The sequence below is a fragment of the Stomoxys calcitrans genome, chromosome 5 (assembly GCF_963082655.1).
Source record: "Stomoxys calcitrans chromosome 5, idStoCalc2.1, whole genome shotgun sequence".
In the NCBI taxonomy this organism is placed as follows: Eukaryota; Metazoa; Arthropoda; class Insecta; order Diptera; family Muscidae; genus Stomoxys; species Stomoxys calcitrans.
Genome location: NC_081556.1, coordinates 138,365,376 through 138,385,583, shown reverse-complemented (window position 1 = coordinate 138,385,583; position 20,208 = coordinate 138,365,376). Strand labels below are relative to the sequence as shown.

The window sequence follows — 20,208 nt, the reverse complement described above, 5'->3', positions numbered from 1 at the left end:
TAAAGTCAACGAAATAATTGGGCCCTATCATTGTGGCTTTGGATCTGGTAAATCCACCATAGAGTAGATTGATTTTCCGAGAAGGAACATCAACACCAAACAACACCGCTTTTGACTGCCCTATATGATCAAAGGTATTTCAAGTCATGTCCGAGTTTGGTATCCCTGCACAACTGATGAGGCTTGCTGAAACACGCTCCTCAGTTAAAATAGAACAAGTAAAAGCGTGCTAAGTTCGGCTGGGCCGAATCTTATATACCCTCCACCATGAATCGCATTTGTCGAGTTCTTTTCCCGGCATCTCTTCTTAGACAAAAAAAGTAAAAGCGTGCTAAGTTCGGCCGGGCCGAATCTTATATACCCTCCACCATGAATCGCATTTGTAGAGTTCTTTTCCCGGCATCTCTTCTTAGGCAAAACAAGTAAAAGCGTGCTAAGTTCTGCTGGGCCGAATCTTATATACCCTCCACCATGGATCGCATTTGTCGAGTTCTTTTCCCGGCATCTCTTCTTAGGCAAAAAAAAAGATATAAGAAAAGATTTGCTCTGCTATTAGAGCGATATTAAGATATGGTCTGGTTTGGACCACAATTTAATTATATATTGGAGACCTGTGTAAAATGTCAGCCAATTCGAATAAAAATTGCACCCTTTGGGGGCTCAAGAAGTGAAATAGAGAGATCGATTTATATGGGAGCTGTATCGGGCTATAGACCGATTCAGACCATAATAAACACGTATGTTGATGGTCATGAGAGAATCCATCGTATAAAATTTCAGGCAAATCTGATAATAATTGCGCCCTCTAGAGGCTCAAGAAGTCAAGATCCCAGATCGGTGTATATGGCAGCTATATCAGGTTATGAAACGATTTGAACCTTATTTGACACAGTTGTTGAAAGTAAGAATAAAATACGTCTTGCAAAATTTCAGCCAAATCGGATAGGAATTGCGCCCTCTAGAAGCTCAAGAAGTCAAGATTCAAGATCGGTTCATATGACAGCTATATCAGGTTGTGAACCGATTTGAACCATACTTGGCACAGTTGTTGGAAGTCATAGTAAAATACATCGTACAAAATTTCATTCCAATCGGATAGGAATTGCGCCCTCTAGTGGCTCAAGAAGTCAATACTCAAGATCGGTTTATATGGCAGCTCTATCGGGTTATGGTCCGATTTGAACCATACTTGGTACAGTTGTTGGATATCATAACGAAAGACGTTGTGCCAAATTTCATTCCAATCTGATAAGAATTGCGCCCTCTAGAGACTCAAGAAGTCAAGACCCAAGATCGATTTATATGGCAGCTATATCAAAACATGGACCGATATGGCCCATTTACAATCCCAACCGACCTATAAATACAAATATTTGTGCAAAATTTCAAGTGGCTAGCTTCACTTCTTCGAAAGTTAGCGTGCTTTCGACAGACAGACGGGCGGACAGACAGACGGACATCAGACGAATATTTCGAGGAGTTACAAACAGAATGACGAAATTAGTATACCCCCATCCTACATTGGAGGGTATAAAAAACCTTTCCGAACCGTCCAATAACAAACAGGGTTTCAGACAGCAATACAGCCTATCGTCTGATATCTTGAATATGCTGCTGGATTAGATTAAACGAGGTGCAAGTGTTTTTGTGGTAGCAGTTTGTTGTGTATTATCTATCGTCTGCTTGATCCTGTTTAGTGTCAAGACCCAGGAACTCTGCGACGTAGATGGAGTGCGTCCACAGGGATCTGGGTCTGAGACGAGGGGGTCTGCCTAGGCAGTTATACAGGTGACGTGTATTGTGCGGTCCCCGGGTACAATCGAGACATACATCTTGAACGTCGGCGTCAAACCTAGCTCCGTAGATGTTGAGGCCGCTGCATATGCCAGAACTAGTCTGGTTTGCCGGTGGAGGTCAAATTCTTTAGAGGCAACGGGAGGCGGTCGTTCTTCATGGACTACATTCACCAGGTAGCTTTTTACCGCATCCGCTACCGTGCCTGCATGAATGTTGTCTAGACCCGCTTGATATACAGCTTGATTTAGCGATCATCTCTTGTAGCTCTGAACCTCACCCTCTAGATCATGAAAATCTCTCTTAAAGCTTCTGGGCAGTGGACACTTATCCAGAAGATGATGATTTGAATGGTCTCTGCGATAACAGTCCAGTAGGTATTGCTTAGACAGCATGTAGAGTAGGACCTTTGTCTCCGGATGAAGGTGGTCAACATGAGAACTAAGAAGACAGCCCATCTCAGTTCGAAGGGCGGCATTCTGACAGATCTGAATATCATTCCACCACAAGTCACAAAGCTGACGAGATCACCCTGGCGCTGCATAACTTACCACAGACCGGCTAATTGCTTTGGACGCGGTCAACAAGGTTTTTTTGTCAGCACCACAAGTGATGCCGGCAAGTGACTTGAGGACCTTGTTTCTACTCTATCGCAAATTGCTGAGGCATGGGGGAGAATGTCTTAGAGCTGTCAAATATTTTGGGACACTTGATGGGTCGGAATCATTTCGCCATCGACCATCACTTTGAACTCAGTATTCACCTCACGCATATTTGTAATGAACAATGCGGCTGAAGATTTGGTGGCAGATATCTTCAGATCTCTTGCAGCGAAATATGAGGCAACTTCGTTGAAGTGGACGTTCAACTTATCGCATCATCAATGGATCGAGGGCCTGATGCCATGATTGTACAATCGTCCGCATATAATACGATCTGGTGAAGGGGAGTGTTGGTGAAGGGGAGTGTTGGTGAAGGGGAGTGTTGGTGAAGGGGAGTGTTGGTGAAGGGGAGTGTTGGTGAAGGGGAGTGTTGGTGAAGGGGAGTGTTGGTGAAGGGGAGTGTTGGTGAAGGGGAGTGTTGGTGAAGGGGAGTGTTGGTGAAGGGGAGTGTTGGTGAAAGGGAGTGTTGGTGAAGGGGAGTGTTGGTGAAGGGGAGTGTTGGTGAAGGGGAGTGTTGGTGAAGGGGAGTGTTGGTGAAGGGGAGTGTTGGTGAAAGGGAGTGTTGGTGAAGGGGAGTGTTGGTGAAGGGGAGTGTTGGTGAAAGTCAACCTATCGCAGATGTCATCAATGGATCGGGGGCCTGATGCCCTGATTGTACAATCGTCCGCATATACGATCTCTATGCCCTCTGGGGGAAAGAGTGGTATGGGGGATAGGTAGAGGTAAAACAGTGCCGGAGATATCACCACGCCTTGGGAAACTTCCTGTTTTACTCTACTGTGCTTCCACATCTTATCTCTAAATTCCACAAATGACTGGCGAACACACAGATAATTTGCGACCCAGCGTTTCAGACCTGGCTGGAGCAACGTATTGGTGATGTCCTCAAATAGTTTGGCATGGCTGAATGCCTTCGAAGGGTCCAGTGCCACGAGGTCCGTCCTATAGCGCAATATGAGGCAAGTTCGTTGAGGTAGACGTTCAACCTATCGCAGATGTTATCAATGGATCGGGGGCCTAATGCCATGATTACACAATCGTCCGCATATAATACGATCTCTATGCCCTCTAGGGGGAGGGTGCCATGGAGGATAGGTAGAGGTTAAACGCCTTGGGGAACTTCCTGTTTCACTCTACGGTACTTCGACTTCTTATACCTAAATTCCACAAATGACTAAATTCCACAAATGGTCGCGAATTATCCACACGGATAATTCGCGACCATTCGCGTTTCAGTCCTTGCTGAGGGGGCGTGAGATATCACACCAACACCACCTTGAGGAACTCCCTGTTTCACTCTACGGTGCTTCGACTTCTTATCCCCAAATTCCACAACGTTTCAGACCTGGCTGGAGGGACGTGTTTGTAATATCCTCAAAGAGTTCGGCATGTCTGACCGTGTCGAATGCCTTCGATAGGTCCAGTACCACGAAGACCGTCCTATCACATGGCCTGGGCTGATTGAAGCCACGGCAAATGTGTGCGGTGATGGCATGCAAAGCAGTTGTTGTGCTATGCAGTCTTCGAAATCCATGCTGATGCTCGGCAAATGGAAATTCTCCTACGAGGCTCGGTAGGAGTAATGCCTCAAGCGCCTTGGCTGCTGGTGAAAGAAGGAACATCGGTCTGTACGACTCCCCTAAACTCGGGTCCTTTCCAGGCTTTTGTAGCGGGATCACTCTGCCCATTTTCCAGACATCGGGAACTATAAGAGTGTTCAAAAATAGGTTGAGGACAATAGTAAGGTACTCAACACCAGGTAGATGCATATTCTTCAGCATCATTGCAGAGATTCCGTCGGGGCCCAAGGCCTTGTATGATTTGGCGCTACGGATGACATTCGTAACTTCGCCCTCGGCAAATTGTGATGGCTGTCCATCGACTCGGAGATCACGGATACAACGAATGCCTCTCCTCCTTGCACTGTCACTCTCAGGATGCACAATAAATTGACGGTTGAACAACCGGGCGCATCTCTTCGGATCAGTCACGGATATGTCGCCAAAAGTGACTGAGGTCCTATCATTCCTTCTACCGGGGTTCGAGAGTGACTAAACAGTAGACCACAGCTTGCCTAAACCAGTGCCTAAGTTACATTGCCCCAAGTGTTCCAGCCACAAATTCCGCTTATGTTCGTTGACTACCCTGTTTATTTCCCGATTGAAAAATGCAAATTTTGACCATGAACATTCCACTAAGGAACAGGGTCAAACTTCTCACAGTTTAAGCTCAATGATAAGGGGCCTCCTTTTTATAGACGAGTCCAAACGGCGTGCCACACCTCTTTGGAGAGAAGTTTTACATGGCATACTACCTCACAAATGTTGCCAGCATTAGAAGGGGAAAACCACCGCTGAAAGTTTCTCATATTCTTGCCGGGATTCGAACCCAGGCGTTATTTCCAGATTCAGCTCGCTGATTCTGGGATATTCGACCGGCTGATAGATAGCAAGATTCAGCGAATTTATGATCACCATTCCCCGATTCAGCATCCCTAGCAACTGATCGATGCTCATGGGCCTTTATTGGCTTACAAGATTTCTTTTTTTGGTTTGAAAATCTACACAAAATCACGTTTATACCGTTGATGAGTTGGTTGGCTTCAACATCATGCCTCACTGTCGCCTTATTTAACTTAAGAGCGCTTTGAGAGTTTATCTCACTACACGCGAATACATACCAACAGACATACATTAATTTTTTTTTTTTTTTTTGCAGAGGATAAACACTTGGAGTGCAACTCTTTGAGAAATGACACAACACAACACAACCCTACAAACAAACACATACGAGTGACGTTGGCGAAGATGGATGGGGCCGAGGCTGCGGCAGAGCAAACAAAAACAACATGCTTTACTTGTTCGGCCGGACATACGAAGACAGACAATGTTTGTGGTGGAATTTATTGTAATTTATGTTCAGATCACTACACATTGAAGAGCTGTCAAGGTGGTTGGTTGGTTGGTTGGATGGGGGAGGGGGACTTACTCTCAAGCAAGGTATTTGTAGCACGAAAACAACAACAGCAATGGAGGGTACTGTTGAAATTACTTTTAATGAGATTTTAATTTGCCAATGTTTTATTATCATCACTTTTCTTATGGCATTGATATTCGCGGCGCAAAGGTAACACACAAACACGAAGAGTTGAAGAGTTGTCTTGGCATTTACATTCTTCTTTGGCTGGTCAAGAAACAAACAAACAGACACGCACACACACACACTCTGGGCTTGTAAAAATGGCAAATATCTTTTCTTTCTTTTTTATACCCTTCCTCCAGCACTCATTCATTGATTCTTTTATTTATTTTTCATTCCATTCCATTCCATCTCTTTCAACTCATTTGTTTTATTTTTTTTCTGTTAACAGTAAACCCTCTCTACGCTCACTAAAACTCAAACGCAAGAGGCAGGGAGTGGGGGATATAAGGTGAGCCACACAAGTGAACTCCGTCAAGAAACAAGCTTTACTCACACACTGCAACAACAACAACAAGCACACTTATTGGCGTTGGGTTTATTCGGTTTTCTTTATTTTTTATTTCCACATCATTAGGCCTTTTTTTTCATTAAAAGAAATTTTCTTTTTTCACAATTTCATTTACTTTTACGTTCTTAACCACTTAGCATTTCGGTCGAACTAGTTACACATATTGAAAATATCAAGCAACCTCTATCACTTTAATCATTATTTATGGCCTTTTCATTTATCTTCTAATAGGAATTCTTCTTTTCCTATTTTCCTCATCCTCATTCGTTTATAAAAAAAAAAAAACAGAAAGACCGTTTATTGAGAAAACACGTCCGGAGCTAAACAAACTCTTATGAAAACTAACCATCGTTCGTTTAATCCATTGTAGAGATAGATACGTGTTAACAGTTTATACTTGATATTGGTTACGTTACTCACACCAATATACCGGCAAATGCCATGTTGGGTTTACTCACCTGTTGTGTTTGGTATGCTCTGTTTAATTCCGGTGCTCTCTCTCTCTCTCTCACTCTCTCGATATTAGCTTCACCACTGTTGCTGCATTTTTGAAAATAACGATCACATTGACATTTGGTTATATGCAGAGTTGCCATCTTAAAATTTTTGCCATCTCTGGCAAAAGTACAGTATGGGGTCAAAATAAATGTGTGATTATGAACACTTCAATATGAGTGGCTGATGAATATTGCTACAATGATGAATATTGCTACATTTTTTTTTCGGTGTATGGAATACATTTTTCTTTTATTCATGTTAAATTAAATTATTAAATTAATTATTAAATTATTATTAATTAAATTAATTAATTAATTAATTAAATTAATTATTAAATTATTATTATTAAATAGAAAAAAAGTTATTACATTTTTTTTTGGTAGCGGCTTTCATCAGCCACCCTGTAGAACAAGAATTCGACAATTTGAGAAATTCTTAGGCGATGTAACGATGCCCGTGTGTTAATTCGAATGTTGTTATCACGCTACAGCTTTTAAAAATTGATATTTTGAGCTGAAATATGGGGCGTAGCGTTATTTTGCCTAAAACGACAAAAACAGATCATTTTTATACACACCACCAAAGGAGGGGGGTATATTCCTTTTGTCATTCTGTTTGCAACACATCGAAATATCCCTTTCTAACCTATAAAGTATATATTGGGTTGCCCAAAAAGTAATTGCGGATTTTTTAAAAGAAAGTAAATGCATTTTTAATAAAACTTATAGACCAATGTGTCGATGTAGGGTCATAGGCCCATAAAAGCCACATTTATCATCCGACTTTGGTGAAATTTGGGACAGTGAGTTGTGTTACGCCCTTCGGCATCCCTCTTTTCCATTTGGTCCAGATCGGTCTAGATTTGGATATAGCTGTCATGTAGACGGATCCGCCAATTTAGAGTCTAGGCCCATAAAAACCACATTTATTATCCGATTTTGCTGAAATTTGGGGCGGTGAGTTGTTTTAGGCCACTTGACACCTTTCTTCAATTTCGACTAGATCGGTCCATATTTGGATATAACTGCCATATAGACCGATCTCTCGATCTAAGGATTTGGGCTCATAAAAGACTACAAAATATGGGACAATGAGTTGTGCTAGGCCCTTCGACATTCTTTTTCAATTTCGCCTAGATCGGTCCAGATTTGGATATAGCTGCCATATAGACCGATCTCTCGATTTAAGGTTTTGGGCCCATAAAAGACGCATTTATTGTCCGATATCGCCGAAATTTGGGACAGTGAGTTGAATTAAGCTTCTCAACATACTTCTGCAATATGGCACAGATCGGCCCAGATTTGAATATACCTGCCATATAGACCGATCTCTCGATTTAAGGGTTTGGGCCCATAAAAGACGCATTTATTGTCCGATATCGCCGAAATTTGGGACAGTGAGTTGAATTAAGCTCCGATCGCTCGATTTGACTTCTTGAGCCCTTACAAGCTGGAATGTTCGTCCGATTTGGCTGAAATTTTGCACATGGTGTTCCGTTATGACTTTCAACAATTGTGCTTAGTACGATCCAAATCGGTCTCTAACCTAATATAGCTCCCATATAAACCGATCTTCCGCTTTAACTTCTTACGCCCTTTACAAGCTGCAATTTTTGTCCGATTAGCCTGAAATTTTGACTGGACACAGTAAGTAAAGTGAGAAGTGATTGGGGTCTTAGTCGTCGCGCGGTTCATATATGATGCAACTTATGGAGCGCCTATATGGCTCGGAATTGCTGCGACAGTCTTAGGACGAAAGAAGATCCTCTCTTGTCAGAGGTTGGCAGTGCTGGCTTGCTTGCCTGTGTGTAGGACTGTTTCGACAGATGCACTACAGGTATTGCTTGGCGCACCCCCGCTTGATTTACTCGTGAGTTTCATGGCTGTTCTGTTTGGTGTAAAAAAAGGTATTCCATTAGTGCGTGAGGATTGGCTCACTGCTTCTGAGCTGGCAGATGAGGATGTTAGGCGACTCAAGGCACTTCTTTTGGAGCGTCGTGATGATAGGTGTAGAAGTAGATGGACGAACAGTGACATGGGTCGGGTGACTTACGAATTTATTCGTCACGCAACGTTCGTACCTGACTGCCCAGAATTTGGCTTCGGTTTAAGTCAGGCTTCATACTAACGGGACATGGCTCCTTTAATGCATTTTTGCATTGTGGGAACCCTGAGGACTAGCGGCATGTACTGACGGAATGCCCGTACTATGCAAACATTAGAGATTTAGGCGCGATGGGGATTAGCGAGGCGGTGTGGGATTTCAGTAGGGCCCTTAAAGATGAGACGACTTTTGCAAGGCTGGCCACCTTTTCCCAGGATGTATTCATTAGGAGACGGACAAGACTTGGTGAAGGCATGAATACACGCTAGTTATCCATGACGAAGTGTTACTGTACTGGCTCAACCGGATGATTCATGCGCAGCACATGAAATGCATGGCACCTGTCTTACCCATGTTGATGCTGCAGCGTTCGCCCCTCGTTGTTTCCCGTAGTTTTTGTGGTCGTGTTCGGTCATCCCTGAGGGTGGCCGCGTTGATTGTTGAATCCCGTGTTGGAGCTGATACGTGTGGCGTAACCCGAGAAGGCTGCTGTGCCCTGTTTGTGTTTGTTTTGGTGCATTCTCTTGTATGCTGGCTATAGGTCGGCTTAGGGCGATTTCTTTCTCCCAGATGACCAGTCCGGAACTGTTTGGGGTTCAGCTGGTAGAAGTCTTTTAAGGCTATGAAGTCTGTTTGTTTTGGTGCATTCTCTTGTATGCTGGCTATAGGTCGGCTTAGGGCGATTACTTTCTCCCATGTGACCAGTCCGGAACAGTTTGAGGTTCAGCTGGTGGTAGTCTTTTAAGGCTACGAAGTCTGACCGGAGACTTTAATCTGGTACCACGGGTGTCAGGAACCCCTGGAACTTCTGTTCCAGCTTGACAATGGTGAGACCCCAGTGGGGAGCAACCTAGTGGTTGTGGTTTGTACCTAAATCGCGGGTAGAGCATAATCTTGGCGGGTGCCGTTACCCATAGGTCGAAAGAAGTTTTATGTAGTGCTCCGGAACTAAATAAGGAGGTGAACACGTCCAAATACACCCATGGACAAAATCAAGCACTGCGTTGACAAAGTGACCACATTCGTTGATAAAAGTAAATCAACACACAGATGCCATTAGATCAACCACAAATATTTATAAACCAACAACAGTTATGTTGAACAAAACGGCAACAGCCGTTCACATTCTGACAACCCCTAGTGCACAGTTTTTTAAAAGATTGCAAAGTGATTTTGTGTGCCGATGAGTATCGAGCCTGTGCTCCATCAATCCCGTTGCGTGTTTACGAACGCCCTACCACAATGTTTTAAGAGTCATTTAAACTTAAGTTTGGTATACATACACATTTCGTAGGGATGATGTTCACAACGATGAGTGCATGAAACAACAACGCGTGTTCACAAAATCATCCACTCTTGTTGACAATATTTCCAACAACGCCTGTGTATGATAATGACAACGTTGGTGCATGAGTTTGCAACATATTTTTTCCTATCAGTGTACGTGGGATCAAATTGCTGCTCATGTGTGGATTACCACATGTGGCGGCATTGGTAGATGCATTGTATTCTTCCTTGGGTCTTGCAGGTTTGGGTTATGTCGGTAGGCATCTGCGTTAAACATGACATTTGTGCTATGTAAACGCCCTATAATATTGGCAACCCTGGTTATATGGTTAAGAGCTTCAAATGCTGTTTGCTATTGTTTATCAACTCAACTCTTATATGAGCATTTACCCATAAATTACCTGTTTGTTGTTCAACATTATCGGTGTATTCACCAAAGAGGGTAAGAAAGATAAGAGCTGGCGTTAGAGGGCAATACGTGATGACGAGTGACAAAATTTTAAGACACAACATATTTGAATTGCTCACGATATTTCGTTTTTCCTTTATTGCAACTTTCGGTTGCAAAGAAACAAAGCAAAATACGAAAAAATGTTCGAACGAATGCCCGAATCAAAACAGAATAACCCGAAAATGTTGCAACCCTCAATGTGAATCCAATTGGAATACAATAAAAATGTTGTGTCTTTAACGCGAGTTATTTTACGGTACGGGGAAGACAAAGCAGAAACTCTCTCTTGATTATCTTACCCTCTTTGGTATTCACCACCAACATTGGCTAGCTCTCTTCACCAAATATAATCGCAATGAGAGGGAGAGTCTCTGTTGGTTGCTACACCTGTGTGAGTATGCAAGCGTCACTTTGTTCATTTTTTCACCCAATGGAGAGTTTTGCTCATTATTATGTTTTTACCTGTGGGTTTACTATTCTACATGCTCTGCTCCAAAGAGGGTAAGAAAGATAAGAGCTGGCGTTAGAGGGCAATACGTGATGACGAGTGACAAAATTTTAAGACACAACATATTTGAATTGCTCACGATATTTCGTTTTTCCTTTATTGCAACTTTCGGTTGCAAAGAAACAAAGCAAAATACGAAAAAATGTTCGAACGAATGCCCGAATCAAAACAGAATAACCCGAAAATGTTGCAACCCTCAATGTGAATCCAATTGGAATACAATAAAAATGTTGTGTCTTTAACGCGAGTTATTTTACGGTACGGGGAAGACAAAGCAGAAACTCTCTCTTGATTATCTTACCCTCTTTGCTCTGCTCTATATTGCGTTCTCTGTTTGACAAGACAATTACAATACACGAATTCTTATTGCTCGGCAAGAAATGGTATTGCCAATCTCAGAGTAGTTGTTGTTGTTTTTGTTATACATTTTGTATTGTGGGAAATAATGTTGCTGATGTACGTATGTATGTACTCTCATGTATGTAAGTCGTTATGGTCATAGATGATATTTAGTGTTAAGTATAGTTGTGGAGCATAATTGCGGAAACTACCAAATTCTTGATGGTGACGACCATGGCGAGATGTATGTATTTTCAAATTGGAATATATCTTTTATTAACCCTTTGACGCAGAGGAATTCAAATTTCGCAAAAAAGAGAAAGGGAAGAGAGAGAGACCAGAAAATTTCTAGACTGAATTATGTTAGCAGTACACCAAACAATATTTTTATACCCACCACTGAAGGATGGGGGTATATTCATTTTGTCATTCTGTTTGCAACACCTCGAAATATCTATTTCTGACCCTATAAAGTATATATATTCTTGATCAGCGTAAAAATCTAAGACGATCTAGCCATGTCCGTCTGTCCGTTGAAATCACGCTACAGTCTTTAAAAATAGGGATAGCTGAGAGAGAGCTGATAGAGACCTTAAACTTTGCACAGATCCCTTTTTATACCCTCCACCATAAGATGGGGGGTATACTAATTTCGTCATTCTGATTGTAACTACTCGAAATATTCGTCTGAGACCCCATAAAGTATATATATTCTTGATCGTCGTGAAATTTTATGTCGATCTAGCCATGTCCGTCCGTCTGTCCGTCCGTCCGTCCGTCTGTCTGTCGAAAGCACGCTAACTTCCGAAGGAGTAAAGCTAGCCGCTTGAAATTTTGCACAAATACTTCTTATTAGTGTAGGTCGGTTGGTATTGTAAATGGGCCATATCGGTCCATGTTTTGATATAGCTGCCATATAAACCGATCTTGGGTCTTGACTTCTTGAGCCTCTAGAGTGTGCAATTCTTATCCGATTGGAATGAAATTTTGCACTACGTGTTTTGTTATGATATTCGACAACTGTGCCAAGTATGGTTCAAATCGGTCTATAACCTGATATAGCTGCCATATAAACCGATCTTGGGTCTTGACTTCTTGAGCCTCTAGAGTGCGCAATTCTTATCCGATTGGAATGAAATTTTGCACGACGTGTTTTGTTATGATATCCAACAACTGTGCCAAGTATGGTTCAAGTCGGTCCATAACCTGATAAAGCTGCCATATAAACCGATCTTGGGTCTTGACTTCTTGAGCCTCTAGAGTGCGCAATTCTTATCCGATTGGAATGAAATTTTGCACGAAGTGTTTTGTTATGATATCCAATAACTGTGCCAAATATGGTTCAAATCGGTTCATAACCTGATATAGCTGTCATATAAACCGATCTTGGGTCTTGACTTCTTGAGGCTCTAGAGTGCGCAATTCTAATCCGATTGGGATGAAATTTTGCACGACGTGTTTTGTTATGATATCCTACAACTGTGCCAAATATGGTTCAAATCGGTTCATAACCTGATATAGCTGTCATATAAACCTATCTTGGGTCTTGACTTTTTGAGCCTCTAGAGTGCGCAATTCTTATCCGATTGGAATGAAATTTCGCACGAACGGTTTTGTTCTGATATCCAACAACTGTGCCAAGTATGGTTCAAGTCGGTCCATAACCTGATATAGCTGCCATATAAACCGATCTGGGATCTTGACTTCTTGAGCGTCCAGAGGTCGCAATTATTATCCGATTTGCCTGAAATTTTGTACGACGGATTCTCTCATGACCATTAACATACGTGTTTATTATGGTCTGAATCAGTCTATAGCCCGATACAGCTCCCATATAAATCGATCTCTCTATTTTACTTCTTGAGCCCACAAAGAGCGCAATTCTTATTCGAATTGCCTGACATTTTACACAGGTCTCCAACATATATAAATTAATTTAATTGTGGTCCAAACCGGACCATATCTTAATATCGCTCTAATCGCAGAACAAATCTTTTCTTATATCCTTTTTATGCCTAAGAAGAGATGCCGGGAAAAGAACTCGACAAATGCGATCCATGGTGGAGGGTATATAAGATTCGGCCCGGCCGAACTTAGCACGCTTGAGTTGCGACAGTGAGTTGTGTTAGGTCAGTCGACATCCTTCCGTAATTCCTTAATCAGATCGGTTCAGATTTGGATATACCTAAAATCGAGAGATCGGTCTATATGGCAGACTTATCGATTTAAGGTTTTGGGCCCATAAAAGGCGAATTTATATCCTCGATATCCTTCTTCAATTTGGCCAAGATCGGTTAAGATTTGGATATAGCTGCCATATAGACCGATCTCTCGATTTAAGGTTTTGGGCCCATAAAAGGCGCATTTATTGTCCGATTTCGCCGAAATTTGGGACAGTGAGTTGTGTTAGGTCCCTAGACATCCCTCTTCAATTTGGTTCAGATCGGTTCAGATTTGGATATAGCTGCTATATAGACCAATATCTCGATTTAAAGTCTTGGCCCCATAAAAGGCGCATATATTATCCGATTTTACTGAAGTTTGACCCAGTGACTTATGTTAGGCTTTTCGACATCTGCGTCGTATATGGTTCAGATCGGGTGCGGATATGTAGATAGTAATAATGGACATACACCTAAGCCAGTAATGGGCTTTTTGTGCGCTATAAATACAAACAAAATTTAACCTCTAAAAAGAAAATCTAAGTTGGGAATTCCGTGCTACTTACAAAATCCTAAATAGTTGTCAATGCCACTCCCCAAAGTTGGTTCATGTCTGGTATTGTGTCCCCACCTAAGTGCCGGTATCTGCTAGACACGAAAGCCGGGCAATGAGAAAGGAAATGCTCCAACGCCTCATCTTCTTCCCCGCATGCCCTACACACTTGCTGTACCGATTTTACATAAGGGAGCTCGTAGTCCTATGTGTCCCGTTATAATACGAATAGCTATACTGACCACCTTCTTCCTTCTTTTCAATAATAGCCTCGCCTTCTCACGATCTGGATCCCCCCATAGGATTTTCGCTGTCCTACCGACCGTTGTGCTGTTCCACAGGGTTACATGCGCATTCGTTGCTCACGGCCTTACCTCGGGCATCATCGACCCGAAAGGCTTCGGGTTAATCAAGTTTATTGACGGCAGACCTCTGGCCTTCATCGCCAAATCGTCTGCCCTTTCATTTCCCCTTACTCCGTTATGGCCCGGCTGATTTTGCCATCCTCAGAGAAGGCATTAATCTCCTTCTTACACTGCAAGACTGTTGGTGATCTTACCGTCGTGGTTGTTATTGCTCTTATGGCATTTTTACTGTTCGAAGATTCGAAGGATTCTTTTATTTTATGAACAACCTCGTGCAGGGCAGTCTTCACCGACCTTCCCTTGACATAGGCATGCTGTTTGTATTTGAGCAGTTCGATGGATGTCTTACTCTTTATCATGGTGTCCACAATACGATGCATGGTTTTGAGTAGAAAGGACTTAAGGCTCATGGGTCTGTACGCCTTTGGTGTCGCTTAACTTGCCTTGCCGGGCTTGGGTATAAATACCACCCTTGAACTTTAACCTTTGTTTGGGGATGAAACATCATTAAATGAAATTAGTTGTGGTGGACGCTCGCTCAAAGTCAACTTCCGTGAAGGGTTCAAAAGTCAAATCATAGGACATCTCTAATTGGGGCTCTGTTGGTGGGTTTTCAATGAATAATTTTGGAGCGACATCTGATTGCCTTGGTTTGGTTTAATATATATGTAATCAATTGACTATTGAAACCATTACCGCCACCTGTGGATTATTTGTGCAACGTCCACTGGTTCTTGAATAAGATAATTGAAACAACTACAACAACCTCCAAGTTGTATTCAAACATTTTGTCTTTGTATATGACACCCTTTTCACAAACCATAATCGATAACACATTGTTGCCATTAAGAGTTGCCAACTATTCGCAGATGGTTAACGCAAGACCTTTCCGTTATCATAGTCCGCAGAAGAAACATAAACAAATTCTAAATACGAAAAAGACATCCAAATGCACAAAAAAATATGTAGAGCGGTGAGCTTTACCTTCTGACCTGATGTGCTCGTTAGTCGTGACAAGAGTAACATAACAACTTATATATTAAGCGCAAACAACAAATTTTAAATTTTAATGAGCAAACTAAGGTTTATTCATGATCATTTCGAAAAATTGGTATTTTTGATGAAAATCGGCCAAAAACTGAATTTTTCCCTTCCAAAACATAAAATGGCGATATCTCCTTAACTAAGCCTCGTAGAGCAAAACTAAGGTTAATTCGTGATCACTTCGAAAAATTGGTATTTTTGATGAAAATCAGCCAAAAACGGAATTTTTCCCCTCCAAAACTTAAAACGCCATATCTCCTTAACTAAGCCTCGTAGAGCAAAACTAAGGTTAATTCGTGATCACTTCGAAAAATTGGTATTTTTGATGAAAATCAGCCAAAAACGGAATTTTTCCCCTCCAAAACTTAAAACGCCATATCTCCTTAACTAAGCCTCGTAGAGCAAAACTAAGGTTAATTCGTGATCACTTCGAAAAATTGGTATTTTTAAAGAAAATCGGCCAAAAACTGAATTTTTCCCCTCCAAAACTTAAAATGGCCATATCTCCTTAACTAAGCCTCGTAGAGCAAAACTAAGGTTTATTCGTGATCACTTCGAAAAATTTGGAATTTTTCATGTAATTCGGCCAAAAACTGAATTTTTCACTTCCAAAACTTAAAATGGCCATATCTCGTAAACTAAGCGTCCTACAGCAAAACTAAGGTTAATTCGTGATCACTTCCAAAAATTCCAAATTTTCAGTTGGAAAACTTAAAATGGCCGTATCTCCTAAACTAAGCGTCCTACAGCAAAACTAAGGTTAATTCGTGATCAGTTCCAAATATTCCAAATTTTCGGTTGGAAAACTAAAAATGGCCATATCTCCTAAACTATGCGTCCTACAGCAAAACTAAGGTTAATTCGTGATCAGTTCCAAAAATTCGAAATTTTCAGTTGGAAAACTTAAAATGGCCATATCTCCTAAACTAAGCGTCCTACAGCAAAACTAAGGTTAATTCGTGATCAGTTCCAAAAATTCGAAATTTTCAGTTGGAAAACTTAAAATGGCCATATCTCCTAAACTAAGCGTCCTACAGCAAAACTAAGGTTAATTCGTGATCACTTCCAAAAATTCCAAATTTTCAGTTGGAAAACTTAAAATGGCCATATCTCCTAAACTAAGCGTCCTACAGCAAAACTAAGGTTAATTCGTGATCACTTCAATAAATTCGAAATTTTCGGTTGGAAAACTTAAAATGGACATATCTCCTAAACTAAGCGTCCTACAGCAAAACTAAGGTTAATTCGTGATCACTTCCAAAAATTCCAAATTTTCAGTTGGAAAACTTAAAATGGCCATATCTCGTAAACTAAGCGTCCTACAGCAAAACTAAGGTTAATTCGTGATCACTTCCAAAAATTCCAAATTTTCAGTTGGAAAACTTAAAATGGCCGTATCTCCTAAACTAAGCGTCCTACAGCAAAACCAAGGTTAATTCGTGATCAGTTCCAAATATTCCAAATTTTCGGTTGGAAAACTAAAAATGGCCATATCTCCTAAACTATGCGTCCTACAGCAAAACTAAGGTTAATTCGTGATCAGTTCCAAAAATTCGAAATTTTCAGTTGGAAAACTTAAAATGGCCATATCTCCTAAACTAAGCGTCCTACAGCAAAACTAAGGTTAATTCGTGATCAGTTCCAAAAATTCGAAATTTTCAGTTGGAAAACTTAAAATGGCCATATCTCGTAAACTAAGCGTCCTACAGCAAAACTAAGGTTAATTCGTGATCAGTTCCAAAAATTCGAAATTTTCAGTTGGAAAACTTAAAATGGCAATATCTCCTAAACTAAGCGTCCTACAGCAAAACTAAGGTTAATTCGTGATCACTTCCAAAAATTCCAAATTTTCAGTTGGAAAACTTAAAATGGCCATATCTCGTAAACTAAGCGTCCTACAGCAAAACTAAAGTTAATTCGTGATCACTTCCAAAAATTCGAAATTTTCAGTTGGAAAACTTAAAATGGCCATATCTCGTAAACTAAGTGTCCTACAGCAAAACTAAGGTTAATTCGTGATCAGTTCCAAAAATTCGAAATTTTCGGTTGGAAAACTTAAAATGGACATATCTCCTAAACTAAGCGTCCTACAGCAAAACTAAGGTTAATTCGTGATCACTTCCAAAAATTCCAAATTTTCAGTTGGAAAACTTAAAATGGCCATATCTCCTAAACTAAGCGTCCTACAGCAAAACTAAGGTTAATTCGTGATCAGTTCCAAAAATTCGAAATTTTCAGTTGGAAAACTTAAAATGGCCATATCTCCTAAACTAAGCGTCCTTACAGCAAAACTAAGGTTAATTCGTGATCAGTTCCAAAAATTCCAAATTTTCAGTTGGAAAACTTAAAATGGCCATATCTCCTAAACTAAGCGTCCTACAGCAAAACTAAGGTTGATTCGTGATCACTTCCAAAAATTCGAAATTTTCAGTTGGAAAACTTAAAATGGCCATATCTCCTAAACTAAGCGTCCTACGGCAAAACTAAGGTTATTTAGTGATCAGTTCCAAATATTCGAAATTTTCGGTTGGAAAACTTAAAATGGCCATATCTCCTAAACTAAGCGTCCTACAGCAAAACTAAGGTTAATTCGTGATCAGTTCCAAAAATTCGAAATTTTCAGTTGGAAAACTTAAAATGGCCATATCTCCTAAACTAAGCGTCCTACAGCAAAACTAAGGTTAATTCGTGATCACTTCCAAAAATTCGAAATTTTCAGTTGGAAAACTTAAAATGGCCATATCTCGTAAACTAAGCGTCCTACAGCAAAACTAAAGTTAATTCGTGATCACTTCCAAAAATTCGAAATTTTCAGTTGGAAAACTTAAAATGGCCATATCTCGTAAACTAAGCGTCCTACAGCAAAACTAAGGTTAATTCGTGATCAGTTCCAAAAATTCGAAATTTTCGGTTGGAAAACTTAAAATGGACATATCTCCTAAACTAAGCGTCCTACAGCAAAACTAAAGTTAATTCGTGATCACTTCCAAAAATTCGAAATTTTCAATTGGAAAACTTAAAATGGCCATATCTCGTAAACTAAGTGTCCTACAGCAAAACTACGGTTAATTCGTGATCAGTGATTCGTGATTGGAAAACTTAAAATGGCCATATCTCCTAAACTAAGCGTCCTACAGCAAAACTAAGGTTAATTCGTGATCACTTCCAAATATTCCAAATTTTCGGTTGGAAAACTTAAAATGGCCATATCTCGTAAACTAAGCGTCCTACAGCAAAACTAAGGTTAATTCGTGATCACTTCCAAAATTGCCAAATTTTCGAAATTTTTAGTTGGAAAACTTAAAATGGCCATATCTCCTAAAGTAAGCGTCCTACAGCAAAACTAAGGTTAATTCGTGATCACTTCCAAAAATTCCAAATTTTCAGTTGGAAAACTTAAAATGGCCATATCTCCTAAATTAAGCGTCCTACAGCAAAACTAAGGTTAATTCGTGATCACTTCAAAAAATTCGAAATTTTCGGTTGGAAAACTTAAAATGGACATATCTCCTAAACTAAGCGTCCTACAGCAAAACTAAGGTTAATTCGTGATCAGTTCCAAAAATTCCAAATTTTCAGTTGGAAAACTTAAAATGGCCATATCTCCTAAACTAAGCGTCCTACAGCAAAACTAAGGTTGATTCGTGATCACTTCCAAAAATTCGAAATTTTCAGTTGGAAAACTTAAAATGGCCATATCTCCTAAACTAAGCGTCCTACGGCAAAACTAAGGTTATTTAGTGATCAGTTCCAAATATTCGAAATTTTCGGTTGGAAAACTTAAAATGGCCATATCTCCTAAACTAAGCGTCCTACGGCAAAACTAAGGTTAATTCGTGATCACTTCCAAAAATTCGAAATTTTCAGTTGGAAAACTTAAAATGGCCATATCTCGTAAACTAAGCGTCCTACAGCAAAACTAAGGTTAATTCGTGATCAGTTCCAAAAATTCCAAATTTTCGGTTGGAAAACTTAAAATGGCCATATCTCCTAAACTAAGCGTCCTACAGCAAAACTAAGGTTAATTCGTGATCACTTCCAAAAATTCGAAATTTTCAGTTGGAAAACTTAAAATGGCCATATCTCGTAAACTAAGCGTCCTACAGCAAAACTAAGGTTAATTCGTGATCAGTTCCAAAAATTCCAAATTTTCGGTTGGAAAACTTAAAATGGCCATATCTCCTAAACTAAGCGTCCTACAGCAAATCTAAGGTTAATTCGTGATCAGTTCCAAATATTCCAAATTTTCAGTTGGAAAACTTAAAATGGCCATATCTCCTAAACTAAGCGTCCTACAGCAAAACTAAGGTTAATTCGTGATCAGTTCCAAAAATTCGAAATTTTCAGTTGGAAAACTTAAAATGGCAATATCTCCTAAACTAAGCGTCCTACAGCAAAACTAAGGTTAATTCGTGATCACTTCCAAAAATTCCAAATTTTCAGTTGGAAAACTTAAATGGCCATATCTCGTAAACTAAGCGTCCTACAGCAAAACTAAGGTTGATTCGTGATCACTTCCAAAAATTCGAAATTTTCAGTTGGAAAACTTAAAATGGCCATATCTCCTAAAATAAGCGTCCTACAGCAAAACTAAGGTTAATTCGTGATCACTTCCAAAACTTCGAAATTTTCAGTTGGAAAACTTAAAATGGCCATATCTCGTAAACTAAGCGTCCTACAGCAAAACTAAGGATAATTCGTGATCAGTTCCAAAAATTCGAAATTTTCAGTTGGAAAACTTAAAATGGCCATATCTCCTAAACTAAGCGTCCTACAGCAAAACTAAGGTTAATTCGTGATCACTTCCAAAAATTCGAAATTTTCAGTTGGAAAACTTAAAATGGCCATATCTCCTAAACTAAGCGTCCTACGGCAAAACTAAGGTTATTTAGTGATCAGTTCCAAATATTCCAAATTTTCGGTTGGAAAACTTAAAATGGCCATATCTCCTA

General features: G+C 40.3%; 1 protein-coding gene across 3 annotated transcripts in view; it reads right to left on the bottom strand.

Moving 5' to 3' along the window:
• The window catches only part of LOC106088345 (apoptosis-stimulating of p53 protein 2), a 426,505-nt gene extending 420,235 nt beyond the window's left edge, over positions 1-6,270 (bottom strand). For 2 of the 3 annotated variants that reach the window (XM_059368992.1, XM_059368994.1), the window contains exon 1: positions 5,445-6,270. The gene's annotated coding sequence lies outside the window, so the exon portion shown is untranslated. The remainder of the gene's footprint in view (positions 1-5,444) is intronic. The other variant, XM_059368993.1, reaches the window with a different exon arrangement.
• Positions 6,271-20,208: the final 13,938 nt, after the last annotated feature.